The sequence below is a fragment of the Ammospiza nelsoni genome, chromosome 1 (assembly GCF_027579445.1).
Source record: "Ammospiza nelsoni isolate bAmmNel1 chromosome 1, bAmmNel1.pri, whole genome shotgun sequence".
Classification (NCBI taxonomy): domain Eukaryota; kingdom Metazoa; phylum Chordata; class Aves; order Passeriformes; family Passerellidae; genus Ammospiza; species Ammospiza nelsoni.
Genome location: NC_080633.1, coordinates 2,609,858 through 2,623,122, shown reverse-complemented (window position 1 = coordinate 2,623,122; position 13,265 = coordinate 2,609,858). Strand labels below are relative to the sequence as shown.

At 49.5% G+C, this 13,265-nt stretch overlaps 1 protein-coding gene across 2 annotated transcripts in view; it reads right to left on the bottom strand.

Moving 5' to 3' along the window:
- Positions 1-10,759, bottom strand: part of GJC2 (gap junction protein gamma 2) — a 36,112-nt gene extending 25,353 nt beyond the window's left edge. Inside the window, exon 1 of one of the 2 annotated variants that reach the window (XM_059487508.1) lies at positions 10,663-10,759. The gene's annotated coding sequence lies outside the window, so the exon portion shown is untranslated. Of the gene's footprint in view, positions 1-4,964; positions 4,995-10,662 lie in introns of those variants that run through there. The other variant, XM_059487517.1, reaches the window with a different exon arrangement.
- Positions 10,760-13,265: the final 2,506 nt, after the last annotated feature.

Here is a 13,265-nt window from a genome sequence, read left to right as displayed (position 1 = left end):
CCATTCAGAGCTCCTCACTCCACCCTTCCCAAAAATCCCGCTGACCAAGTGGGATTTCTCCTTTGGCCAAAGCTCTTCTGCTCTCCATCTCATTGCCAAGAATTTCCAAAACCTGGCGGGAAATTAGAGAGCCAGCAAAACCTGCCCTGCCTTGGAGCTCATTTCCTGCCAGCCATCCTCCGTCAGGCACTGGGAGCAAAATATTCCAGTCTTTTGCAGGCACTAAATCACCCAGCTGGACTGGTAATGGGGGCAGCTGAACTACACCTAGTTCCAGCTATTGAAATGGTGGCAGCAGCCTCCATCCCACAGGAACTGACCCCTCTGCTGCTGCTGACATCCATTTCCAGAGGTGTTTGTGGAGCCACCACAGAGCCTGGGCTGGGTGGAGGGCTGCAGGCTCCAGGGAATGGAGATGGGATGTGGGGTGTTCAACCCAAAGGAGAAGCCAAAACTTCATGGAAAAGAAGGAATGGATGAAGTAGGGAGTAAAACAACTTAGGGGGAAAGCGTTCTGAGGGGATGGAATAGGGGTACAAAGGATCAAACCGTTTCTCTAACTAACAGAGAATAGCTATTTTTTGTAATAGAAACAACAATAAAACTTGTAAAAACATGCAACACCACAGACAGGTACATGGCAGAAATATCAATTAATCCCAAATTAATGCAAATGCCTTCTTTGTGCATCCACCTCCAACTCTAATTAAATGCAACAATTAATAAATACCAATTCCTTGTACAGAAGGAGAAGAGATGAATACAGCTTCAAATCCTGAAGAAGGAGCATCTTTGCAGAACACAAACCCAAAAATTTATTACCTTCATTAAAAACCCTCTCCAAACCTGCCACAGGCCCTCTGATTCCACTCGTGCAGTCCCAGGGATTACATGGATATGATGAATTAGCCCTACCAGACTGATCATTAAGGGAAATTAAGGTTGGAAATGAGCCCTAAGATCATCATCATGAGCCCTAAGTCCAACCATCAACCCAGCACTGCTGTGTTCACCTCAAACCACATCCCCAGGTGCCACATCAATGTGTATTTGAACATTTTCAGGGATGGGATTCCACCGCTGCTCTGGGCAGCCCCTTCCAATGCCTGACCAGATTTTCAGGGAAGAAATTTTCCCTAATATCCAATCAATACCTCACCTGGTACAAATTGAGGCCGTTCCCTCTCCTCCTGTCCCTGTTCCCTGGAGCAGAGCCTGAACTGGCTGTCCCCTCCTGTCAGGAGCTGTGCAGAGCCACAAGGTCCCCCCTGAGCCCCCTTTTCTCCAGGCTGAGCCCCTTCCCAGCTCCCTCAGCCCCTCCTGGTGCTCCAGACCCTCAATGTCCTTCTGGTCATGAGGAGCCCACACATGGACACAGAATTCCAGGTGTCCCAGCAGTGCCAGCACAGGGGGACAATCCCTGCCCTGGCCCAAGCTGGTTGGTCACAATGCTCTGCACATCAGCCCGTTCCAGCCACAGAAGCAGAGAACATCCAAATGGGATCTACAAGGACCAACACTCTCCAGTGACCACTGAAGTTCTACATTCAGAAACACCCAACGTGGTCTCTGGGCTTCATAGGACTGAGAAATGGGGCCACCATGGGCTCCTCCTGCAGCTCCCAGCAAATCTGCCCAGCACAGAAGCCCACACACACCCCCAGCCCATCACCTGCCCCATCCTGGCCACCCCAAGAAGTCACTGCTGCCCCACCAGCTCTCCCTGCCCAGATTTCTGTCCAGCTCCCACTTTTGGAATTTTGGGTGCTTTCACTTGTGCTTTGGGAGATGACCAATTTCACCCTGCCTGTCCACACAATTCCCTTGTTAAACCAGGGACAAGAAGGGGATTTGGGAACACTCAGCCTCTCTGCTGGGCAGTGGAAGGGGCTGGGTGGAATCTGCTTTCCCTGGGCAGGCCTGTTTTTGAACAGCAATTCCTGGCAGGGAAGACCAAATCCTGCATTCCTCAGTGAAGGAATCTGGGTGATGTCACCTCCTGCCCAGTGGCAGCAGCATTCCTGCCCCAGCCCTCCCTCCAGGCAGCCCCTGCCTTTCCTCCAAATATTTGTTTTGGCTGGTTTTTAGGAAGCTTGGAATAACAGCAGGATGGGCTCTCCTACTGTAAGGTCTGTCCCTGAGCAGCACGTTCACAGGGCCAGGGGTTAATAGAGGCTCAAATGTGTCAGCCAAACTTTTACTGCCAGTAGCAAAGTGGGGGATTTGTTGGTTTTGTGTTGGTTTTTTTTCTTTTTTCCTCCTCCTTTACAATCTGTGTGGTTCAGTGCAGGCTGGGAGATATCAGAAACCTCTTAAAACAGAAGGTTCTGTGCCTCACTAAAACACTTTGAACCAAATTCCTTAAATTTTCTTGTACTTGTGACTGGACTAGAGGCACGTAGATGTGCTTGTAATGCTGTGCCCTGCCTTCCCTCCCTTCCACCCAGCAAGACACATCTATTGAGGTGCCTAATGCCAGCCAGGACCTTTCTTAAACTGCTGGCCTGGAACAAAGTGCCCTTTTGCCTGGCAGGGAGTCCCAGTGGATGTTTCTGGGATAAGGGCTGCAGGGTATGGAGCAACTCTGGGATGATAATGCAGAGGCAGGACCTTGTGCCATGGTCTCCTCCAAAGGATAAAATCTCTGTGGCATCCTTCAAGACTGGATTTAAGGCACTGGGGTGGGATTTCATTGTTTAAATTTGGGTGGTTAACCCTCCCTGGAGCTGAGTGTCACAGACATCTTTTATGGAAAATCCTTTCCTTAGGATTTTTCCTCCTGAGAAGCTGAGAGACCTCAGGAACAAAATGCAAACATTGATTATCTGCTGCTGTGGGATGCAACAGGTGCATCTGGGATTGGTCTCATGTGGTTGTTTCTAATTAATGGCCAATCACAGCTGGCTCGGACAGAGAGCTGAGCCACAAACCTTTGTTGTCATTCTTTGCTGTTCTATTCTTAGCCAGCCTTCTGATGAAATAATTTCTTCTATTCTTTTAGTATAGTTTTAATGTAATATATATCATTAAATAATAAATCAGCCTTCTGAAACATGGAGTCAGATCCTCATCTCTGCCCTCATCCTCAGACCCCTGTGAACACGGTCACAGCTGAGCACAGGGTGCCCAGAGGAGCTGGGGTTGCTCCATCCCTGGAAGTGCCCAGGACCAGGCTGGATGAGGTTTGGAGCAGCCTGGGATGGTGGAAGGTGTCCCTGCCCATGACCCTTCCAACCCAAACCATTCTGGGGTTCTGTGACATCCAGGGACTGTCTGGGATTCATCTCAGCTTCCAGCTCTTCCCTCCAATCCTCTTGGTGTCACCAACTCTTCTCAGGAACCAAAGCACACCCTGCCCAAGGTGTGACATCCCCCTGCAGCTCTTTTTAAATTTTACACTGCCCTTAGGAGTTCCCATCCTTCACCAAGGTGCTGCTCACACCCCATGGATCACCCACTGCTCCTCAGCACCTGTGATGTGGAGAAGGGAAGGTGGGCATGGCTGCAGGGATCAGGAGCTGATTTCAAAGTCGGTTTCTTATGGCAGGTGGGTAAATTCTTTCCCTGTGCTCCAAGATGATCCATTGCTGGCACCTGAAAACGTTTCCTGCTCTCAGACTAATTCCGCAGGACTCATGGGAGGGGGATAATGCAGTGGAAAATGAAGAGCAGGAGGTTGTTTCTTGTGAGGGGCTTGTGAGGTTCAATCACTCTGAATCCCACAGGTGATGAAAGGATGTCATCAAGACAGATTTCACTAAAACCTGAGCTGGGACACTGAGATCCTACAATGACTTGGGGAGAGGAGTGATGGGATGGAAATGAGCCCCATTTCCAACACCAGCACAAGGTGCTGCCCCACATCTGAATTATAAAAAAAACCCCACATTTAACCAACTGCTTTTTTTCCCAAGCTGAAACCTCTTACATCTGCTGATCATCTTGTTCTGTCAGGCTGTGAGCAGCGACAGGAGCCTGAGGCACCAGCACAATCTGTCCCTCTCAGTGCCAGATGTGACCTTCAGTGGCAAAACGACCCAACCTGGATGGATCCCACCCTGCTGATGGCTGAAATCATCTCTCCAGCAGCCCCTCAGAGCCAGACTGGTGGAGAGATTTCACAGCCCCAGCCCCGACTCAACCCCTCTGCAATTAGCACAGCACTTTTCATCAGCTCTCTGTTGTTTTTCAGCCCTGGTGATAAAAGGCTTCAGAGAACATTTCCAGCCGTACACAAACTGCAGCCTGCCAACATAAACACCATAAAACACTCCCAATAAATCAGGGCTCACCCTTGCTACGGCTATTCAAATGCTCTGGAATGGCTAAAAAAGTGCTCTGGGCTGCCAGGAGGATCTGCAGCCACGGGATCAGGGAGGGAGGGAGACAAACAGGGAGAAGGATTGAGAGGAAGCTGGAGCCGAGCTTCCTCCTCATCCTCCCACACTGGGAGAGCTCTGCTCGTGGAGGAATAAATAAAGGAGCTCCACGCCCACACAGATCCTGGCTAGTGCACAAATCCTCGTGTGTTTGCCCTTAGACACAGAAATCCTTACAGAAAGCTGAACCTGTGAGCTGGCCACATGCCTCTCCTGTTTTCCAGGGTATCCCTCTGTGCTGTAACCACCCCACACAGCTCCAGGAGCCCCCTCAGCATTTGAGGATGGGCACAGGAGATCAAACCCTGCATTGGCCACTGGAGTTCTCCCCGATCTCCAGGCAGAAACAGCCTTGGCCAAACCCTCCGGCCAAACCAACCCCGAAAGTCAGGCGGGGTCTGGAGCATCCCCCAGCAGGGTCCAGCCCCACTCTGCTCATTTTGCCGTGGGTCCCACCCACAGAAGGACCAGCCCCAGGTCATCCCCCAGGCTGGGGCTGAAGGAGAGGGCACCCAAGTCCTCCCTTCTCCCAAGATCCCGGAGGCACACGGTCCCTCTCGCGGCATTCCCGGCTGAGCTCCTCACCTCTGCACCCACACCAGGATGCTGGGCAGGTGTCCCTGGCCCAGGCAGGGATGTCTCACGCTCCACCAGCCCGGCTCTCCCCAGCACACGCCGCCTCCATGCTCTGCAAAGCTCTGGCTCCATCCAGGCGGGCGCTGAGGCTGCGGCTGATCTCACCCGTGTCCCTGCAGCCTGGAAAACGCTTTGTCCGGGCATTCTGCGAGCCTGACAGCGACCACCTCCCATCGAGGCAAGCCAAGCATGCAGCACAGCCCCGTGGGAGGCAGCCTGGCTGTGGATGCCCTTGGAGGAGAGGCGGCGGGAGCAGCGAGCGGCATCCCCAGAGCCTGGCAGAAATAATGGGGTTTGGCATCTGGGGTGACCCCAAACACCTCCCCAGACCAGCCCGGGGGCTCTGAGCACTGAGGTCAGCACAGGGTCCCAGCCCTGGTGGTCTCCCCTTTTCCTGGGGAATCTCCCAGGAGAGGCCAGGCTGTCAAACCAGGTTGTGTCTGCAGCAGGGATTCCTTGCAACGCCCCTGGCATCATCTTTTCCCTCTCTCTCTTTCTCCTCCCCTCCTCCTCTCCTGTTGTATTTGCAGGGATTCCCGTGGCAGGGAGGAATGGTGAATCTGACTCCATGTTCTCAGAAGGCTAATTTATTATTTTATAATGTTATATTAAAGAGTACTATACTAAATTATACTAAAGAATGCAGAAAGGATACTTACAGAAGGCTAAAAAGATAATAATGAAAACTCCTGACTCTCTCCAGAGCCCTGACACAGCTTGGCCATAATTGGCCAATGAGACAAAACAACTCACACCAGAATCCAATGCAACAATCTCCAAACACATTCTAGACTTATGATTGATGATTATGATGATGATGATTTTATGTTTTATTATTGTCTATATTCGTAGTTATTAGGATGACTATTATGGTTATGGTTCTATTATGTATTTATTATATTTGTTGGGTCCCCTGATGAAGGGAGGAATGGTGAATCTGACTCTATGTTCTCAGAAGGCTAATTTATTATTTTATAATACTATATTATATTAAAGAATGCTAGACTATACTACACTAAGGAATACAGAAAGGATACAGACAGAAGGCTAAAAAGATAATAATGAAAACTCCTGACTCTCTCCAGAGTCCTGACACAGCTTGGCATGGATTAGACGGTGAGTGAAAACAACTCACCAGAAACCAATGAAAAAATCACCTGTGAGTAAACAATTCACAAATACATTCTAGATGAGCAAAACACAGGAGAAGCAAATGAGATAAGAATTGCTTTCCTTTTTCTCCGGGGCTTCTCAGGAGAAAAATCCTGAGTGAAGGGATTTTTCAGAGAATGTGAATGCCACGTCCTCCAGCCCTGCTTTTTATCATCAGCCTGATCTGCTCGGAGCGAAGCCGGGCCCAGGAGGTGCAGGGAGGGAGCAAAGCGATGCTCCCGAGCTGCAGAGAGCCCCGGGGCACGGGGCAGGGCCAGCACAGGCCACCGGGTCACTGAGACATGGCCTGGTGATGCTCTGCAGAGCGGCTCCTCCGAGCGGCGACACGGGCAGGGGGAGGGAAGGAAACCAGGACGTTCATGTCTGAGCCAGCCTGGTTCACTGATTCTGTCTGAGGAAAGGGCTGGGCACGGCTCTGAGCAAAGCCATTGTCACCGGCAGGAAAAAAAAAAAAAAAAAATAAAAAAAAGGATGATGAAAACGTGCCTGGAGGGATTTGGCTCGGGTTCACGTTTGAACTGGTGTTGTCTGGGGCTGGCAGTTGTGGGGAACAGGATTTGGGGTCGTGGCATGGATTAACCCTGTCTCGATCCAGAGGAGGGATGGGAGCACCCAAAGGTGCTCAGGGCTGGGCTGGAAGCGCTGCCTCCCCAGTGCGGGACGAGCCCCATTTCTGGGCTGTTTTCCCGTGATTTTGCCCATTTCCATCCCACTGCTGGTGCCATCAGGGGCTCACCGCCCCCTGCCCTGTGTTTGAAAGGTGTCTCACACCAAGCAGACATGCACAGCTCCCAGCCAGCTTAAAAGGGTGTGAAAAGGGGTGAGAAATAACAACACAAAGCAGAAATTCAGCCTTAGAGGTGCTGAGCTCCCTCAGTTCTTGCTCTGCAGAAATGGACCTGATCTCTGGGGAATGGGGATTCTCAGAACAGGGTCCTGTGGCTGATGGAAAATGGGGATTCTGGGTGTAAACCCCTCAGAAAATAGGGTCCTGTGACCTCACACCATCCTGGTGTCCTGGAGCATCTGGTGCCACCCTGTGACCCCCCTGTGATGGTGACAGGGCCCAGCTGGTGGTGGCACCTCCCAGGGATGAGGCTGTGGAGTGTCATTAATGATCAGGGTGCTGGCACTGAGTTTAGGGGGATAGGGAAGCTGTGCTGCTCTGTGCTGCTCACAGACATCCCAAAAACACTCCATGGAAGGACAAGATGCAGCCAGAAGAATTTCAGGTGGATAGGAAATAAAACTCTCCCTGGCAAACACTGGCATGGGGTGCTGGTGGCATCTGCACCTCCTGAGGGACCTCCAGCCTCTGCTGGGCTGTGGTTGCACAGATCACCCTCAGATCCTCACCTTGCTCAGCATTTCCCACACCTCCACACCCACTGGAGCCAGGAAAAGTTGGCATCCACTCCCAGAGCATGGAGAAAGAGCAAAATGTCAAACTGAACAAAAAAAGAGAGTGTGCAGCTCTTGGAGGAGCAATTCTGACCTGCTCAAGGGCTTGGCTTGTCCTTATAAAGTCACTTCATGTCAGGACCCAGGACATTCCTCTGGCTGCTCTGGAGGACTCCAGACCCTGACAAAGAGCTCAGAGCCCTTGGCACGGAGTCACAAACACCTGTGCCTTTGATTTTAACCCATGGAAACAATCACCACCTTTGTATGGAGATGTACAAGCCACAAGAGTTTGAGTAGAATGATAGTGAATTTATCACAGGGTGAAAAAGTAGAATTTTGGGGATTTAGAATGGGAGTTCAAGAGGCAAGATGGAGGAATTTGGATGTGTCCTGTCCTTCTTCTTCTTGGCCTCCATCTTCTGCTGTGATGGTGGCACTTTTGGATTGGTTTAGAGTAGAGACAGAGTGTCTAACATAGGTGATAGGTATTGGAAAATTATTGTAAAATTATTGTAAATAAAGTACACATAGGTTTTAGTATGAAAAGCCAACACCACCCCAAGGGTGGTCAGTGTGCCCCAACCCAACCTGCCAGACAGATGTCAGCAGGTCAGAGAAAGAATGTCATAGATAAGAGAAAATAAACAGCCTTGAAATGCAGAACTGAAGAATCTCAACTTCTTCGGTTGCAGGGCTGGGAAAAAAGAGACTTTCAAATACCTCAGGAGCCATTTCAGCCACAGAAACCCAAAAACTTCATTCCTCAGGCACAGCTCAGGTGAGACATAGGGTCCTCACCTTCTGAGGATGCAGCCAGAGAAACAGTGGCACAACCCACACCACCAAAAAAGGGGAGAGGCAGGGAGATGTACAAATTGCTCCAGCAAAGTTTATCCTCATGTGCCTTAATTAATTTATAGCACGGGGCTGCTCCTTTGCTATCCATGTTCCCCGTCTTCTACAGGCTGCAATGTGCAGAAATCCCACAAAAACTCCTTTATTTTCCCTTCTCCTGGCAGCAAGGAGCAGAAACCACGTGGATTTTCATGGCTGCTCATCAATCTCCAAGGGACAGAGCAGGTCAAAGGGAGCTGGGCAGCCTTAAATGTGACCCTTGGGGTGCTGGGGCGAGCACTGGGTGCAAGAACTCCAGCCAGGCCACAAATGAGAGGAGAACAAAGTTCTCCCCAGCCCTGGGGTCAATCAGGAATATGGTGCACACCATGTTGCTGGGGAAGGAGGGGTTTCCTTGTGACACACACACACAACACAAAAATAAAACCCTCCTGGTGTTTTGGTCTTGGACAAGACCCAAGGATTGTCTGGGAAATGGCTCTCCCAGCTTGCAGGAGGAGCAGATTCCCCATCTGTTCCTGTTCCCATTGTCTGGAGCTGGGATTTCCTCCCTGTGCCTCTCTAAGGAAGTCTGGACACAGGGCAGGTTGCCCTCCTGTGGCATTCCAAGGGAATTTGGGGGAAAGGAGAAGGTCCCAGGGTTTAAGGGACTCTGTTTCCCTTTGGGGGGTCATGGAATATTTGCTCTCCTCTCGTCAGGAGAGGACACAGCTGTCTACCAATAAATAATTGAGCCAAACTCCTGTGCTTGGGATAGATGGAAGAGCTTTTTGGGGTGGGAGGAGATGGAAGGAGGAATTCCCTCCCAGGCCACCTCATGAACAATGGGGGTCAGGAGCTCCTTCCAGCCCCCCTCTCCAGGAAATCCTTTGGACAACTAAATCTGCAGAATCTGGAGGTAAAAGGGACACAATCCAGGGTCATCCATCAGCCGCAGGGAAGATCTTTAGGATTTTGAAGGATGGGACAAATAAAAGCTGTGGAACTTCAACAGCATCTCCACATGAGGTTCATCCCAGGAGCTTGAGGTGGGGATGGGGGATCCAAGTTGGAGATCCCAGCCCAGAGGAGCATCCTGGGTGTTTGGTGGCCCAAGGAGAGTTTTCTCTCCAGGAAGGTTGGCCAGGAAGATGAGGCCAGCCAGGAGCAGGTTCAGCTCCCAGTGGTGGTAATTGCCAAGCCACAGGCTCCCCCTGCCTCAGTTTCCCCAGCTGCACAGGAGGGAACACAGCCTTTGCAAGGTGTTTGGGATGTGAAGGTGAAAAGGGCACTCGCAGCCTTGGGTCTTGTTTCAAAAACAAGCCAAAAGCACCTTGCAGAGAAGATAAACTTATCATGGATCAGACACACCAGCTGCAAATCCACATCTGCTGCTGGATGAGCCCCCATGGCTGCTGCTCTCCATGCCTGGCCTCACAGCCCAACTCAGCATGCAGGAGCAGGGGGATCCAAGCTGGCGATCCCCAAGCCTAAAGGATGCACATCCCAAATTTTGCAGAAACCTCAGGAATGGAACAACACAGGATCAGCAGGAAAATCAAAATTTGGTGTTCCTCCCTCAGCTTGGGTGGTCTGAGATAAGAGGAGGTTTGAGATAGGGACTGGCAGGAGGTCCCGGAGCACAGAGGGGTTTCACAGAATCCCAGAGTGGTTTGGGGTGGAAGAGATCTTAAGGATCACCTCATTCCACCCCTTGCACTATCCCAGGCTGCTCCGAGCCCCATCCAGCCTGGCCTTGGACACTTCCAGGGATCCAGGGGCAGCCACAGCTGCTCTGGGAATTCCATCCCACCCCTCCCCACCCTCACAGGGAAGAATTCCTTCCTTTTTCCAGCTGCACCACGTTTGGTTTAATCCCAAACTGCCTGGACACGGCTCTGCAGTGCCCTGCGTGCCGGGGGATGATTCACGGCAGCAAAGCATGCACAAACCCACGCCAAATAGGGATGTTGTGGCTCTCACCCCTGCAGGAAAGGCACCACAGGAACATCCAGGCTCAACAAACCAAATTTTGGCATTTCTCACCCCAGAAATTGGGAAAGGGCGGAAAATGAAGAGCGGGGTGGGAGCAGAGCAGGGGGTGCAGCACAGGGAGGGGATCCGCAGTGCGCTGAGCTACAAACCACCGGCAAAACCAGGAGGAGGGAGAACAAAACAAAGCAAAACAAAGCAAAATAAAATAAAATAAAATAAAATAAACACGAAAGTAACATACAGAGAAGCGCTGGGCTCAGTCTGTCCCAGAATGGTCCCATCCTGGCCAGCTTTGGTGCCTGGATCCCCGTCCGGAGCCGCTCCCAGCGCCGCTGTCCTCCCTCCCAGCACAGCTCTGACGTGGGACGGGAAAACTCCTCTGGATCTGCACTCCCTGCCACGCCAAGGATTCCTTTGCTTCCCTCGATTTTTTGGGGTTTTTCTTCCCAACCCGCGTGGAAAACGCCATAAAAAAATACAGCAGGATGAATTCAACTCGCTCGCTCTACCAGAGCCCAGAGCGGTGTTTGTGGGAAAAAAAAAAATCAAATAATTCAAATAGTTGAAGGGTTTAGGGCTAAAAATAGCAGAAAGAGCTCCTTGGAGCGGGAGAGGAAGGCGGGAAGCGGAGGTGCTGCAGCTGGATAAGAATGTTTCCTTCTTGTTTGGGATTTCTTTTCCTTTCTGCACCAAACCTGGTGGAAAGTTGGCACAAACCCTCCCTTAGAGTGAAACGCTGCAGCACCACCAAAGAAATGCATTTTCCCCTCATTTTTTATGCCCAAAGCAGTGCTTGTTGGCTAAATTTTGTATTTGAATGTTTTTTGTTGATCAGAGGCTCCTCTTTATCCCTGTTCTGCATTCCCAACCCCATTTCAGGGCAGGGGGAACATCTGGAAGGGAAAACAGCTGGAAAGGGACAAGAGGGACATTTTCCTCCTGCTCTCTGCCAGAGGGATTTTTCTCAATTTTTCTCTCCTATCCCAGCCCCTCTTCATCCTCATTCTCCCTTCCCAACCCCATTTCAGGGCAGGGGGAACAGCTGGAAGGGAAAACAGCTGGAAGGGGACAGAGGGACATTTTCCTCCATCTCCCCCAGCCCCTCCTGCTCTCTGCCAGAGGGATTTTCCTCCCCCCCGTGCACATCCCTGCTGCAGAGGAGGGGATGCTGCCCCTGACTCAAAGCCACCAGCAGGGATTGAATAATTGCCCCACGCCGAGGCCACAACCCCTGGCACGCTGTCATCTGCTCCTTCCCCTTGCCAGCCCGCATGATTTTCTGGCTGACCTCACAAAAATTGATGTTTTCCTTAAAGGCCCCGTGTTTTGTGAGGGGACATTTGGTTTCCAGGAGTCCAAATCACTGAGGTTTTGCTCGCTGCTATTAAAGAAAACCCCAAAACTGAAGAAATTTGGCATAAAGAAGGCCCTAAACCTTTAAAATCTTGTGGTTCTTCATCTCTTAAACATCCACAACCTTCAACACATCCTAAGCAGCTCTCACCATGTGAAACTGCTCAAAATAACTTGTTTTCCCTGGTCTGAAGGAAATTTTAAGAGATGTCCTTGCTCCTCAGAACAGCTGGGACGGGGCAGCCAAGTTTGCATCCCCTAATTTAATTTCTCAAGTGTTTTTGTGCTCTCCAGCTGCTCTGGGGCAGGAACAGGCTGGGAACAGCCTGGCTGGCTGGGCAGGGGTTATGTGAGCCCAGGAGGAGCTTTCCAGAGGAAATCAGCTCTGGGATGCTCCAGGGATGGAGGAGGAGGAGGAGGAGGAGGGAGGAAGCAGCACAGCGCTTGTTCCTGCAGCTGCTGCTGCCCTTGGCACAGTCACGAACCCCAAGTTCAAGAAATTTTGACAAGAAAACTCCTAGGGAAATCCTATTTGTAACCACACAGCTCAAAACCAACCGTAAATATGCTCCTTTAAAAAAAAAAAATCTCAGCCCTGCTCTGTATCAGACTCTGAGCAAACTCTCATTCAGCCTTGTGTAAAAGGGTTCCAAGCAAAATCCTGGATTTAAATTTTAAGGGATTGCCCAGACCCCAATGGAGCTGGATTTCTGTATCTTATGCAAATATTTAATGCAAAACATTTTGCAGGCTTAGGGAGAAATTATCATTTTCATGGTTCTCAGTGCTGCCTTGATACATGCAATATATAAAATAAAATACAACAAATACACAATATATTACAAGGATCAGTGAAACAATGACACAGAATCCTGGGGTGAGGAACCTCATTTCCCTCCCCAGTTTTTTTTGCTCCCAAATCCACAATCCCAGCCTGCCAGTGCCCACCCAGAGAGCCCCATCCTGGTTAGGAGGTGAAAATGAAAAAACATAAAAAACATTAAAAACCTCATAATTTTTTTTTTTTTACATTTACTTATCATTATGAAAAACCCTATAATAATTTCAAACCTTAAAACCCTACCAAATTAGTTACATCAACTTTATTTCTGCCTCAACTTACCTCAAACATAACATTATAAAAATTAAACCAATGAGAGTACTAGCTAAATAAAAAATCAATACTGCTAGCATTACAATTACAACACAATAACAAATTATTATGTTATGTTATAATGACAGATTATGTTATGTTATAATTACAGATTATTATGTTATGGTATAATGACAAAATGTTATGTTGTGTCAGAATAACAAATTATGTTATAACATAATAACAAATTATGTTATAATAACATATGATGTTATGTTATATAATTTTAAAAAATTATGTTATGCCAGAGTAACAAATTATTATGTTATTATATCATAATATCTATTATGTTATGCTACAATAACAAATTATAGGGATTTGTAATTAATTATCATGTT